This window comes from Lampris incognitus, chromosome 4 (assembly GCF_029633865.1).
Source record: "Lampris incognitus isolate fLamInc1 chromosome 4, fLamInc1.hap2, whole genome shotgun sequence".
Lineage (NCBI taxonomy): Eukaryota > Metazoa > Chordata > Actinopteri > Lampriformes > Lampridae > Lampris > Lampris incognitus.
This window is the reverse complement of record NC_079214.1, coordinates 2,198,810-2,214,450: the sequence shown is the minus strand read 5'-3', so window position 1 is coordinate 2,214,450 and position 15,641 is coordinate 2,198,810.

The following is a 15,641-nucleotide window of genomic DNA, read 5'->3' as shown; positions in this document are numbered from 1 at the left end:
ACAGTCAGACAGGTAAACGTGTAAATATAATAAAATATAAGTAGTTATTAACTTAAACCATGACAGGACAAGGGAACTGAACGGTTGCCAAAGCAACAAACTACTAATAAAAGTACCCCCCCATCACCCTTGACAGTGCTGAAAAGCACCAAGCCTAAAGACAGAGGGTGGCAACCGCTCCTAAGCTATTGTGTGTAGCAGGAGGTAAGCCACGTGATGGGGTGTTTGCCCATGGGCATCGTACCTCGAGCCCCTTGCCCAAAAGAACTAAACAAACTAAAGGCCAAACACAACTCAAAATACTCCAGACTGAAACAATGCAAAACTTAACTGAACACTGGCCAGACTTTACAACCACAAAGTAGCTACAGAGACAAAGACATCAACACAAGGTAGCTACACAACACTAACTACAATCTCTCTCTCTCACACACACACACACACACACACACACACACACACACACTAGCTAGCTGGCTGGCGGGGAACTGAAGACATGTGGGGGTTAAACAGCAGACTGCATAGCTGATGGAAGCTGGTTGATGGTTGATTGCACCCTCTTCTCACTACAGATCACAATGTCATCCGCGAACATCATCGTCCATGGAGACTCCTGCCTGATCTCGTCCGTCAACCTGTCCATCACCACTGCAAACAAGAAAGGGCTCAGAGCCGATCCTTGATGTAATCCCACCTCCACCTTGAACCCATCTGTCATTCCAACCACACACCTCACCACTGTCACACTTCCCTCATACATATCCTGCACCACTCCTACATACTTCTCTGCAACTCCTGACTTCCTCATACAATACCACACCTCCTCTCTCGGCACCCTGTCGTATGCTTTCTCTAAATCTACAAAGACACAATGTAACTCCTTCTGGCCTTCTCTATACTTCTCCATCAACATTCTCAAAGCAAACATCACATCTGTGGTGCTCTTTCATGGCATGACACCATACTGCTGCTGCTGATCATCACCTCTCCTCCTCTTAACCTAGCTTCTATTACTCTTTCCCAAATCTTCATGCTGTGGCTGATCAACTTTATACCTCTGTAGTTGCTACAGTTCTGCACATCGCCCTTGTTCTTGAAAATCGGTACCAGTATGCTTCTTCTCCACTCCTCAGGCATCCTCTCACTTTCCAGGATTGTGTTAAACAATCTAGTTAGAAACCCCACTGCCATCTCTCCTAAACATCTCCATGCCTCCACAGTATGTCATCAGGACCAACTGCCTTTCCACTCTTCATCCTCTTCATAGCTGCCCTCACTTCCTCCTTGTTAATCCACTGCACTTCCTGATTCACCATCCCCACATCATCCAACCTTCTCTCTCTCTCATTTTCTTCATTCATCAGCCCCTCAAAGTACTCCTTCCTCCTTCTCAGCACACACTCCTCACTTGTCAGCACATTTCCATCTCTATCCTTCATCGCCCTAACTTGCTGCACATCCTTCCCAGCTCGGTCCCTCTGTCTAGCCAATCGGTACAAGTCCTTTTCTCCTTCCTTAGTGTCTAACCTGTCATACAACTCACCATACACCTTTTCCTTTGCCTTTGTCACCTCTCTCTTTGCTTTACGCTGCATCTCCTTGTACTCCTGTCTACTTTCTTCATCTCTCTGACTCTCCCACTTCTTCTTTGCCAACCTCTTCCTCTGTATACTTTGCTGTACTTCCACATTCCACCACCAAGTCTCCTTGTCTTCCTTCCTCTGTCCTGATGACATACCAAGTACCTTCCTAGCTGTCTCCCTCACTATTTCTGCAGTGGTTGTCCAGCCATCTGGCAACTCTTCACTTCCACCCAGTGCCTGTCTTACCTCCTGCCTGAACTCCACACAACAGTCTTCCTTCTTCAACTTCCACCATTTGATCTTCGGCTGTGTCTTCACTCGCTTCCTCTTCTTGGTCTCCAAAGTCATCCTACAGACCACCATCCGATGCTGCCTAGCTACGTTCTCCCCTGTCACCACCTTGCAGTCTCCAATCCCTTTTAGATGGCGCCTTCTACATAAGATATAGTCCACCTGTGTGCACTTTCCTCCACTCTTGTACGTCACCCTGTGTTCCTCCCTCTTCTTGAACTATGTATTCACCACAGCCATTTCCATCCTTTTCACAAAATCCACCACCATCTGTCCTTCCACCTTCCTCTCCTTGACACCATATCTATCTACCCATCACCTCCTCATCACCTCTGTTCCCTTCACCAACATGTCCATTGAAGTCCGCTCCAATCACCACTCTCTCCTCCTTGGGTACCCTCTCCACCACGTCGTCCAACTCACTCCAGAATTCTTCTTTCTCTTCCATCTCACACCCAACTTGTGGGGCATATGTGCTGATAACATTCAGCAATAAACCTTCAATTTCCAGCTTGATACTCATCACTCTGTCTGACACTCTCTTCACCTCCAACACACTCTTGACATACTCTTCCTTCAGAATTACCCCTACCCCATTTCTCCTCCCATTCACACCATGGTAGAAGAGTTTGAACCCACCTCCGATACTCCTGGCCTTACTCCCCTTCCACCTGGTCTCTTGCACACACAGTATGCCTACCTTTCTTCTTTCCATCATGTCAGCCAGCTCTCTTCCTTTACCAGTCATAGTGCCAACATTCAAAGTTCCAACTTCCACCTCCACACTCCTACCCTTCCTCCTCTCCCGCTGCCCCTGGATATGCCTTCCCCCTCTCCTTCTCCTTCACCCAACAGTTGCATAGTTTCCACCGGCACCCTGCTGGTTAACAGTACCGGTGGTGGTGGTTGGTAACCCGGGCCTCGACCGATCCGGTATGGAAATCTTACTCATCATACGCATATTTGATTTGGCAAAGATTTTACGCCGGATGCCCTTCCTGACGCAACCCTCCCCATTTGTCCAGGCTTGGGACCGACACTAAGGATGACCTGGCTTGTGCATCCTCAGTGGCTGGGTTAGTCAATCTATGGAACAACTGTAGAAAAGAAATGAAGATGTGGACATCAATAAGTAAGTTTAAACAACTCTTTAAAAACAACATCTTTCACAGATGTAGGATGGATGAACAAAGAGGAGGTGATCTGGAATAACATGACATGATACGTGGCGTGTAAGGTGCCTTGTTTCACTTGTGCTGGTTTGTTTATGTGGAGCTCTATGCATTGGCATTTCTTTTCTTTTTCCCACTTTTGTCTTGAAAGTTTTGCTTTGGTTTGATTTGATTGATAAAGTGTAAGAAAGGGGTAGGACCAGAAAAGTTCTTCACTTCATCCTACACCCTTTTCCAACATGGTCCAGTTATTACTTGTGCTGTTACAGAGAGTTTGCAAAACAAGTTTACTATTATTTCCACTTGTTCTTGTATTCCTGCCTGTGTGTTTTATTTTGGTATTTCAGCATGTTCGAAATAAAATCAATCGAATCTAATCATACATCTAGTTGCTTGACATTATTATGTATGAAACTGCCAGTCACATGTATTTACATATTCACCAAAGGTGCCAGAAAGCCTCTCCGAATCTTTAACCCCTGACGAGTATGAAAAAATATAGTTCATATGCTGTGGCCTTCAGTCACCAGATCTCCACCCAGTTAAACACCTATGGGAGATTTCTGACCGACGTGTTAGACAGCACGCTCCACCACCATCAAAACAGCAGGTGAGGGAACATCTTTTGGAAGAGTGCTGTCCATGCCTTCAGTAATGGAGGGATGGACAGCACTCTTCTTATCCCTCCAGCAGACTTCCGAGACTTGCCAACAAGCGCTGAAGCTGTTCTGGAGGCTGGTGGTGGTGGCCCAGCGCCTTACTCACGATAATAACAACAATAATGATGCATTTCAATACAATCATATGACATCTTATTTGTACAGCACCTTTCATCAACTCTCAAAGTGCTTGACGGTGCAACAATAAAACAAACAACAAAAATACCAACACTTTATGTCACCCTGTATGTGTGTGTGTGCATATATTATAGCTCAAAGTTGTTAAATGGCAGAACAAGCTCGTTTCGTGCTCAGTGCGCTCATCAGCTGCACTGAGCACGAAACGAGCTTGTTCTGCCATTTAACAACTTTGAGCTTAAAATATACATCTTTGCTCCTGAATTGTTGAGCTCGTTTGTCTATATTGAAGGTTTCATTGCAACATCCTGGAGACACACACACACACATATAAATATATATACACATATATGAAACTGTCGTGTCATGTTTTGTTAGGTGATCTTGAATGGCAGTAATGTAGCCATATAAATGAAATATATTACTATTTTTAAAAAATGGGCAGCACGGTGGTCCAGTGGTCAGCACTGTTGCCTCACAGCTAGAAGGTTCTGGGTTCGAACCCCCAGGCCATCCCAGGTCCTTTCTGCGTGGAGTTTGCATGTTCTCCCCGTGTCTGCACAGGTTTCCTTCGGGCGCTCCAGTTTCCCCCACCACCAAAAAGACATGCATGATAGGGTTTATACTCCTGCCTGTGCCCCTGAGCAAGGCAATGGAAAGAACTGGAGTCGGTGCCCGGGTGCTGCAGCTGCCCACTGCTGCTATACAACAGGATGGTTACATGCAGAGAACACGTTGACTGTAAGAACACAAAGACAAATGAAGTGGCTTCTCTTCTTCTGTGATATTATGGAGTTATTCACACCGGCAGCTGCGAAGCGGCCAGAGGAAGACCAGGCTGTATCAGAGGTGTTCAGCATACGCTGTGTCTGTTCTCATCAGGTGCATGCAAGCTCATGTCGCTGTATTAATCAATCAGGCTTTGCAGCTTTGTCCTCATGTCAGTAGTTTTGCAAACACCCTACGCGGTTCACATTTGAACAGAAGACTTGTAAGACCTTGTTGTTGTTGCAAGAGTTCTTCATTTGTGGCACTTGCAAAATGCTCATATGCAACATGTGGTGTAGACATCTTCTTGCTAAAACATGTGTTTATGCATATTCTTATGGGAAAGAGGCTTGTGGACTTACATGTAGAAAGAACTTTGCAATCTTGTTGACACGCAAAGAAATAAGTGAAAAATTATTGGGTAAGCAGAACTTGAGGATATTACACCACCAAAGGCTGGAGTAAGTTTGACAAGTATGAAAAGAAAGGTGGGTCCAGAATTTGGACACATTTTAAGTTGGACAGCCATACTAAATCTTTTTAAAATCCTTTCTTTTCCCCCCATTTTTTACATGACAGTGAAAACCAGCTGTTTTCATGTGGTGTGCTCAAGGCTTTAACGATGCTAACTGACTGATGTTCACAGGCATGCATATTCGTCTTATGGATAAATGTTCGCTGCACGCAGATGACCAGGTTCTCACACTGGGCACACATGAGGTGAGGCAGGTCCTGTGCAGTGTCAACCCACGCAGAGCTGATGGTGTACCTGGGTATGTAATTCAAGCCTGTGCTGATGAACTGGCAGAGGTCTTCACCAAGATCTTTAACCTCTCTCTGTCTCAGGCTACATGCATTAAGTCAGCAATCATTGTGCCAGTACCAAAGCAGCCAGTTGTGAAGAGCCTCCATGACTTCGCCCAGTCACACTGACTCCTATCCTTACGAAGTGTATGGAGAGACTGGGTCTGGCACACATTAAAAACATCATTCCTGCTACCTTGGACTAACAACAGTTTACCTACTGGGTGAAGAGATCAGCTAAGGGGGCCATCTCTGCCAGCTCTTCACACTGTTCTCGAGCACTTGGAGAATAGAAGCACATACGCCCGAAGGCTGCTTATTGGCTAGAACTTGGCATTTAGCACAATTGTTCCCAGTAGCGTACCTTGGGCTTTCAGTCTAGGCCTTCAGTAATGAACTGCACTCCCCCCCCCCCACACACACACACAAAGACATATTTCTCATATGGATGCCTGCTGATACAGCCAACACAGACACATACAAAATACACTGTCACACACTATATGCACTACTGCATCACATCTTCAACAGCCACAACACACACCACTGTGCACTATAGCAGCTATCGCAGCATCACCATCACATCTGCTTTTATGTCACCCAGCAACCAGACTGCACACACACACACACACACACACACACACACACACACACACACACACACACACACACACACACACACACACACACACACACACACACACACCACATGGCACAAAAATAACAAATACGTTTCCACAGTTGATGTAACAGTGTTCCTCAGTCCCTCACACAACTTCAGCACATCCTATAAAGTGTAGGCGAAATATCATCAGTGCACCGCCCTCAGTTCAATAAGAAAAATGAAACAATGGAAGTGACCTTTGCTGGCTTTGGTAGGCCCACCCAGCTTAGGTGTAGGTCTGCCTCTATTTGTTCTTCTGTCCAAACGGCTGCCTTGAAGAAGGCACATGAAAAGATCGTCAGTAGCTGTGAATGCGGTGGCCGTCTCACTTTCCATCAGCACGTAGCTTAGTTCGCTCACAACCGGCCAGACCCTCGGGGGTGGGCAGGCTTCTCCAGAAAGGGCCGGTGTGGGTGCAGGTCTTTGTTCCAACCAAGCAATTACACACCGTGGCTCCTAATCAAGTTCCTCAGCAGAGACTCTACTAGCTGATTAGTGGGATCAGGTGTGTAACTGCTTGGTTAGAACAAAAACCTGCACCCACACAGGCCCTTTCTGGATAAGATTGCCCACCCGACTAGGTCAAAGTTGATGACGACACTGAGGCTAGCACCGATACATCGCAGGGCCCCTGGGCGTTTTGTCACTACACATCAACATCTGATTGGCTGATGGTACGGTCACTCAAAGTTGTCATCAGTTTGCAGCTTCGGGCTTCAACGAAAGGCTAGCAACACCGCTAGTGCTGGTTCAAGGAGCTGTGATGGGTCTCGGTGACATTCTGATATAGGAAATCCCTGCTCAGCCCCACGAGAAAACAAGTAATTAAATTCAAACACATTTCAGACACACTTCAATTTAACTACGAAAAATAAATTATGATGTCGATTTTGACAGGCCAGCAAAGAAGGTCCTGATGGCTCTGAGAGCCCACCACCGATTGTTCCCAACCAGCTAGCCGCCAAACTCACCAACCTAGGCTTCAATACGTCACTGTGTAACTGGATCTTGGACTTCCTGTCTAATCATCCTCAGGCTGTCAGGTTGTGTCAGAACTCACCCTCTACCCTAACCCTAAACCTCGGCATACTACAGGGATTGTGCTGAGCCCCCTCCTCTGACTCTTCACTTGTGACTGTAGTCCTGCTTATGTCTCCAACACCATCATTAAGTTCACGGATGGCGTTACAGGAGATTTCCACTCGCACAGCCAACTTTTTCCTCAGGGGTGTTACATGGGTAAAGGCCTATCTCCCAGCCTATTTCCCACCCCTGCCCCTGGCACACGAACTTGGCAGCAGAACTGAAAAGAACCTGACAACATGGACAGTGGACCCCCTCCCCCATTTATTGACTGACAGTGCTCACTTTGCTTTTTATTTATTTGTCTAGATTATCTATATAGTGTTTCTTGGGTTATAATGTGTTATTTATCTTTATTTATTTTCAATGCATGAATCACAAGAAAGGCAGACAGTTTTGTTGTGCTTGGAACTTTAAGCTAATGCCATTCAACATTCTACATAAAGATGTAAAAACAAACCTTTCATCAATCTGGTGTCAAATTCTATCACACAAGTCCATGAGAACAAATTCTATCACCCAAGTCCATGAGAACAAATTCTATCACACAAGTCCATGAGAACAAATTCTATCACTCAAGTCCATGAGAACAAATTCTATCACACAAGTCCATGAGAACAAATTCTATCACTCAAGTCCATGAGAACAAATTCTATCACACAAGTCCATGAGAACAAATTCTATCACACAAGTCCATGAGAACAAATTCTATCACACAAGTCCATGAGAACAAATTCTATCACACAAGTCCATGAGAACAAATTCTATCACACAAGTCCATGAGAACAAATTCTATCACACAAGTCCATGAGAACAAATTCTATCACACAAGTCCATGAGAACAAATTCTATCACTCAAGTCCATGAGAACAAATTCTATCACTCAAGTCCATGAGAACAAATTCTATCACACAAGTCCATGAGAACAAATTCTATCACACAAGTCCATGAGAACAAATTCTATCACTCAAGTCCATGAGAACAAATTCTATCACACAAGTCCATGAGAACAAATTCTATCACTCAAGTCCATGAGAACAAATTCTATCACACAAGTCCATGAGAACAAATTCTATCACTCAAGTCCATGAGAACAAATTCTATCACACAAGTCCATGAGAACAAATTCTATCACACAAGTCCATGAGAACAAATTCTATCACACAAGTCCATGAGAACAAATTCTATCACACAAGTCCATGAGAACAAATTCTATCACACAAGTCCATGAGAACAAATTCTATCACACAAGTCCATGAGAACAAATTCTATCACACAAGTCCATGAGAACAAATTCTATCACTTAAGTCCATGAGAACAAATTCTATCACTCAAGTCCATGAGAACAAATTCTATCACACAAGTCCATGAGAACAAATTCTATCACACAAGTCCATGAGAACAAATTCTATCACACAAGTCCATGAGAACAAATTCTATCACACAAGTCCATGAGAACAAATTCTATCACACAAGTCCATGAGAACAAATTCTATCACTCAAGTCCATGAGAACAAATTCTATCACTCAAGTCCATGAGAACAAATTCTATCACACAAGTCCATGAGAACAAATTCTATCACACAAGTCCATGAGAACAAATTCTATCACACAAGTCCATGAGAACAAATTCTATCACTCAAGTCCATGAGAACAAATTCTATCACACAAGTCCATGAGAACAAATTCTATCACTTAAGTCCATGAGAACAAATTCTATCACTCAAGTCCATGAGAACAAATTCTATCACACAAGTCCATGAGAACAAATTCTATCACACAAGTCCATGAGAACAAATTCTATCACACAAGTCCATGAGAACAAATTCTATCACACAAGTCCATGAGAACAAATTCTATCACACAAGTCCATGAGAACAAATTCTATCACTCAAGTCCATGAGAACAAATTCTATCACTCAAGTCCATGAGAACAAATTCTATCACACAAGTCCATGAGAACAAATTCTATCACACAAGTCCATGAGAACAAATTCTATCACACAAGTCCATGAGAACAAATTCTATCACTCAAGTCCATGAGAACAAATTCTATCACACAAGTCCATGAGAACAAATTCTATCACACAAGTCCATGAGAACAAATTCTATCACTCAAGTCCATGAGAACAAATTCTATCACTCAAGTCCATGAGAACAAATTCTATCACACAAGTCCATGAGAACAAATTCTATCACACAAGTCCATGAGAACAAATTCTATCACACAAGTCCATGAGAACAAATTCTATCACTCAAGTCCATGAGAACAAATTCTATCACACAAGTCCATGAGAACAAATTCTATCACACAAGTCCATGAGAACAAATTCTATCACTCAAGTCCATGAGAACAAATTCTATCACTCAAGTCCATGAGAACAACTTTAAGAGAAATGTCAATGAAGTTACGAGAGTCTTCTCGCATGAGGCCCACTGAAATGTGAAACAAACGGAAATTCAAATTCCATTTGAAAAATTGCCAGCTAATGTGGGTCAAGTCAATTCAATTTTATTTGTATAGAACAGTATCAAACATTACAAATGTGCCTCAGTGGGCTTAACAGCAACACAACATCCTGTCCTTAGACCCTCTCATCGGATAAGGAACAACTCCCCAAAAAACCCTTTTACAGGGAGAAACAATAGGAAGAAACCTCAGCGAGAGCAGCAGAGGAGGATCTTTCTCCCAAGACGGACAGCGTGCAATGGATGTTGTGTTTACACAATTTACATAATACAAAATTGAAAGAGGATAAACAGAATTATAATAGACTTATAAGATTTATGAAGAATATGATGCGGTGGATGTCAAGCAGTGTCCAGACGCCATCGGAACAGCCCAGGACCCAAGCCACGCGACCAGCATCCTCATGTAAAAAAAAAAAAAGAAATTACATGGATTTATAAGATACATAAAAAGAAAATGTGATGAGGGGAATGCCAGGCAGCGTCCAAGTGGTGGCCACCATCACCACGGAGACCTGGGAGGAGAACTGACTGCATGTGCACACAAGGGAGAATCACATGACACATTTCTTGTTGCCTAGCTGTTTTGACTTGGTTATCCTTTTAGCTTATAAATATACTCCTTGGTAACTTGCTGTTTGCAGTTTTAATAGTATTGTGTGAGGTTTCATAGAGTTTTACATAAGTGTCACGTTTCTGGACAATAGGCCTATTTTCAGTGTACCTCTTTGGCCGATTGGGTGTTAAGTGGCCAGGGTGTGGCCTGCACTCATGGCAGACAATTAGCAATCAGCGTTCTTTAAATCACTGCTGCTACTTGGAAGCGTTAGCTTCCAAGCCTCAGGCAAACAGGTATGGGCTGAATGAAGGCTAGAGTGAAAAAAGGCAAGTGCAACTTTTTCAAGCTAAGACTTCGTCAAGCACGGACTGCTCTTTTTAGATCGGGTCAGTCATCTGTATTTTGTGTACCTAGTATAGACTATGTGTTTCCTTCGCATTCCTGTCCTTTCCTCTTCCCGGGGCTGGCATAGACGTTGGGTCACTCCTAGGCGCTGTGACCCTACCAATCTCATCTATCCTACTCTCTCCACTCACGTTGAGCAAGTGGTGACGGGAGGGCTCTGGAATTGCCAGTCTGCGGTGCTGTCTCTTATCCAGTTAAACTCACCATCGTGGTTGTGTACCGCCCACCAGGCCCCCTTGGTGGGTTTCTGGAGGAGCTTGACACACTTGTCTCACATTTCCCTGTTGATGACTCTGCACTTATCCTACTCTGTGACTTCAACATCCACACTGACAAGCTGGATCCTCTTCTCTCTTTCCTCTCCTCCTTTGACCTTCACCTCTCACCCTCTCCTCCTACCCACGAGGCCGACAACCAGCTGGACCTTATCTTTACTAGACACTGTCCTATTTCCAATCTCCCTGTTACTCCCCTCCAGCTCTCTGACTACTATTTCATGTCCTACTCTCTCTCCCTCTCTTCACCCCCCCTCAGCCCCTCCCCCTACCCACATGGTTTCCACCTGTAGACACCTCCTTTCTCTCTCCACCACTGATCTTTCTTCCTCTGTTACCTCTATCCTCCCTACACCTGAACCTTTCTCTCTCCTACCCCCTGACACTGCTACTGATCTTCTTCTCTCTACCCTCTCCTCTTCTCTGGACAATCTCTGTCCCCTCACCTCCAGGCCTGCACGCCCAACTCCACCTGCTCCTAGGCTGTCCGACTCAGTACATACTGACAGACGGAGCCTGAGAGTGGCAGAGTGCAAATGGAGAAAAGGCAAACTCCCAGAGGACCTTCTCAACTTCCAATCTCTTATTTCCACTTTCTCCTCCTCCCTTTCTGCTGCTAAAGCTGCCTTCTATGGCCCTAAAATCCTATCCTCTGCCTCTAATCCTAAGAAACTCTCTACACTTCTCTAGACTTCATCAACCCCCACCTCCTCCTCATACTTCCTCCCGTCTCCCTGATGAATTCGCTAACTTCTTTGACAAGGTAAACGACATCAGATCCTCCTTTTCTCACCACCCAACCCAACATCCCTGGGTTCTGTTATTCACTCACATGACTTCTCTTACCATTGTTATGCCGATGACACCCAGCTTATCTTGTCCTTTCCTTCCTCTGACACACAAGTAGAGACACACATTGCTGCATGCTTGACTGACATCTCAGAGTGGATGGCGACACACCACCTGAAGCTCAATCTGGACAAGACAGAGCTGATGTTCCTCCCAGGGAAAGGTTGTCCCCACCGAGACATAGCCATCACCATTGACAACACCGTGGTGACGCCAACTCGGACTGTGAGGAATCTGGGTGTGATCCTGGACGACCAACTGTCATTTGCTGAAAACGTTGCATCGGTTGCTCGCTCCTGCAGATTTCTCCTCTATAACATCAGGAGGATTCGCCCATTCCTCCCCGACGAGACGGCACAGGTGCTCATCCAGGCTCTGGTCATCTCCCGGCTGGACTACGGCAACTCCCTCCTTGCTGGCGCCCCGGCGTCGGCCATCAGACCTCTGGAGCTTGTTCAGAAAGCTGCAGCTCGTCTGGTGTTCAACCTCCCTAAGTTCTCCCACACAGCTCCCCTTCTCATGTCCCTACACTGGCTCCCAGGAGCTGCTCCCATCCAGTTTAAGACTCTGGTGCTAGCCTACAGGGCAGTGAAAGGAGCAGCTCCTTCCTATCTCCAGGCCATGGTCAAGTCCTACACGTCCGTCCGACAACTTGGCTCTGCTGCCTCGGGTTGCCTGGTTGCCCCGTCGCTCAGAGGCCCCTGCTGCTGATCGACCCGGTCACGGCTCTGTTCTGTCCTGGCCCCACAGTAGTGGAATGAACTCCCCACTGATGTCAGGACAGTGGAGTCGCTGCCCATCTTTCGGCGCAGATTGAAAATTCACCTCTTTAAGAACTACTACCGTTACTTGCTCTTAGCACTTATTGTATTCACTCATTTCAAAAACAAAAAAATCTCTTTCTTGCACTTTTACTTTAGCACTGGTTTTGCTCTTAGATGCTTGTTTAGATGCACTTATGAGCTCTGATCACTAGTAGTTCTCCTGATTTCCTACGTTAAATGATGCACTTATTCAATTCAATTGAATTCAATTTTATTGTAATTAAAAACAATGTGCAGGCACATGTTAAAAATGAAATGAGGGCTATGGCTTCACCAAACAGTGCAAGACAGACACAGACAAACACAGCAAACACAGTATAAGATATACACACATGAAGACCAAAAGCTAAAAATAAGTTAAAAAAGAGCTGGAGTACAAAATATTTAAAAATATCTACAGACATTCAGTGGGTAGCCAGGTTCAGGTGGGCAACAGCTTGTGGAAAGAAGCTGTTTTTGAGCCTGGTAGTGCGGGCTCTGAGGCTCCTGTAGCGCCTCCCAGAGTGCAGGGGGGAGAACAGTCCATGACTGGGGTGGGTGGGATCTCTGCTGATGCTCAGACCCCTTCGAAGGCAGCGTTTGTGATAAATATCTTGTATGGCTGGGAGCTGGGTACCGGTGATATGCTGGGCCGCCTTGACGACCCGCTGCAGAGCTTTTTGGTCTACTGAGGAGCAGTTGCCGTACCACACTGAGATGCAGATGGTCAGGATGCTCTCTATGGTGCAGTGGTAGAAGTTGGTGATAATTTTGGGGGATAGACGGGCGCTCCTCAGCCTCCTCAGGAAATGCAGGTGTTGTTGGGTCTTTTTCAGAAGGGCCTGGGTGTTTAATGTCCACGAAAGGTCCTCGCTGATGTGGACTCCAAGGAATTTAAAGCTGGAAACACGCTCCACTTCCACCCCATTGATGTGTATGGGGGAGTGGCTGCAGGCTCTAGACCTGCTGAAGTCCACAATCAGCTCCTTTGTCTTCTGCACATTAAGGACAAGATTGTTGGTAGGTAGTACACCATGATGTGAGGTGCTGAATCTCGTCTCTGTAGGCCTATTGTAAGTCGCTTTGGCTAAAAGCGTCGGCTAAATAACTGTAATGTAATGTAATGTAATGACACCATTCACACGGAAAAAGAGAAAGGAGAAGACATCATTCAGAGAGAGAGAAAAGACATGTGAGAGAAGAGAACAGTTTGCAGTAGTCTTTAGTTATAATCAATTAAATCATCAATTAGTCACAATCTATACTCTATAATCTATATGCTATAATCTGGTCAGCAGAACAGTGGTTGGTAAATTCATTGAGACTGAAAACCAACCCACCATCCAGTACAGGTTGTGAAGCACTCAACTTAAAGGCAACTAATTGTAGGTTAAGGCAAAAAGATGAGTTTTAAGTTTGGATTTAAAGGACTCAACAGACTCCGATTGTCTGATGGCAGCAGGCACGTTATTCCACAACAATGGAGCCTGATAGGAAAAGGCCCTGCTGCCACAAGCTGACTTCTTCTTAACTTTGGGTACACACAGGAGCCCTGTATTTTGAGAACGAAGAACTCGAGATGGCATGTGAGGTTTAAGGAGATCAGACAGGTAGGATGGAGCAAGCCCATTTAGGATTTTATAAGTCAGCAGAAGCACCTTGTATTCTGATCTAACATGGATAGGAAGCCAATGAAGGGAGGCAAGAATTGGTGTAATATGGTCACATTTCCTAGTTTTAGTTAGGATTCTAGCAGCAGCATTCTGAAGACTTTTAGTACTAGCATGTGGCAGACCTGAGAACAGAACATTACAGTAATCAAGTCTGGATGAAACAAATGCATGTATTAGTCTCTGCATCAGCCATGGAGAGAAAAGACCGAATTTTAGCTATGTTAGAAAAAAGTGAAAAAAGGCAGTCTTGGTGATTTCTTTAATGTGCTTATCAAAGGAAAGGCTGGGATCAAACGTAACACCAAGATTTTTGGCTGCCACACTTTGTGAAACCACAGATTTGTCTGTTGTTATCGTTACTTGATCAAATTGGTGTCTGTTTCTAGTAGGGCCAATGACCAGCATCTCGGTTTTATCCGAATTTAAAAGCAGAAAGTTAGGTGACATCCAGTTTTTCACAGCAGCCAAGCAGGCCTCTTAGTTAGTGATTTGAGTATGATCATCAGCCCAGGCACATATAGCTGAGTATCATCAGCATAGCTATGGAAATGTATTCCATAACTGCGTATAATTTGGCCAAGAGGGGAAATTTAAAGAGAGAAAAGTAGAGGGCCAAGAACTGAGCCCTGAGGCACACCATATTTAACGTCAGATAATTTTGATGTAATATTACTATAGCAGACACGATGTGTTATTCCATACAAGTAGGACTTAAACCAAGAGAGAGCTAAGCCAGAGACACCAATTACAAATTAATCCGTCTAATACACTGCTCAAAAAAATAAAGGGAACACATAAGCAATGCAATGTAGCTCCAAGTCAATCACACTTTTGAGATATCAACCTGTCCAGTTAGGAAGCAACACTGATTTGTGAATCAATTTCACCTGTTGGTAAATTGTCTAATTTCCACCAGGTGGAAATTAGACAATTTGCAAGACAACCCCTATAAAAGGAATGGATTTGCAGGTGGTGGCCACAGACCATTTGCCTGTCCTCATCTTTTCTGGCCGATCTTTGGTTAGTCTTTCATTGTGCTAGTGCCCTCACCACTAGAGGTGGCATGAGGCGGTATCTGCAACCTACAGAAGTTGCTCAGGTAGTGCAGCTCATCCAGGATGGCACATCAATGCGTGCTGTGGCAAGAAGATTTGATGTGTCTCCCAGCACAGTGTCCAGAGCATGGAGGAGGTACCAGGAGACAGGCCAGTACACCAGGAGACGTGGAGGGGGCCGCAGGAGGACAACAACCCCGCAGCAGGACCGCTATCTGGTCCTTTGTGCAAGGAGGAACAGGAGGAGCACTGCCGGAGCCCTACAAAACAACCTTCAACAGGCCACTAATGTGCAGGTTTCTGCTCAAACAGTGAGAAACAGAATGCATGAGGATGGTATGAGGGCCCGACGTCCACAATTGGGGCCTGTGCTCACAGCCCAACACCGTGC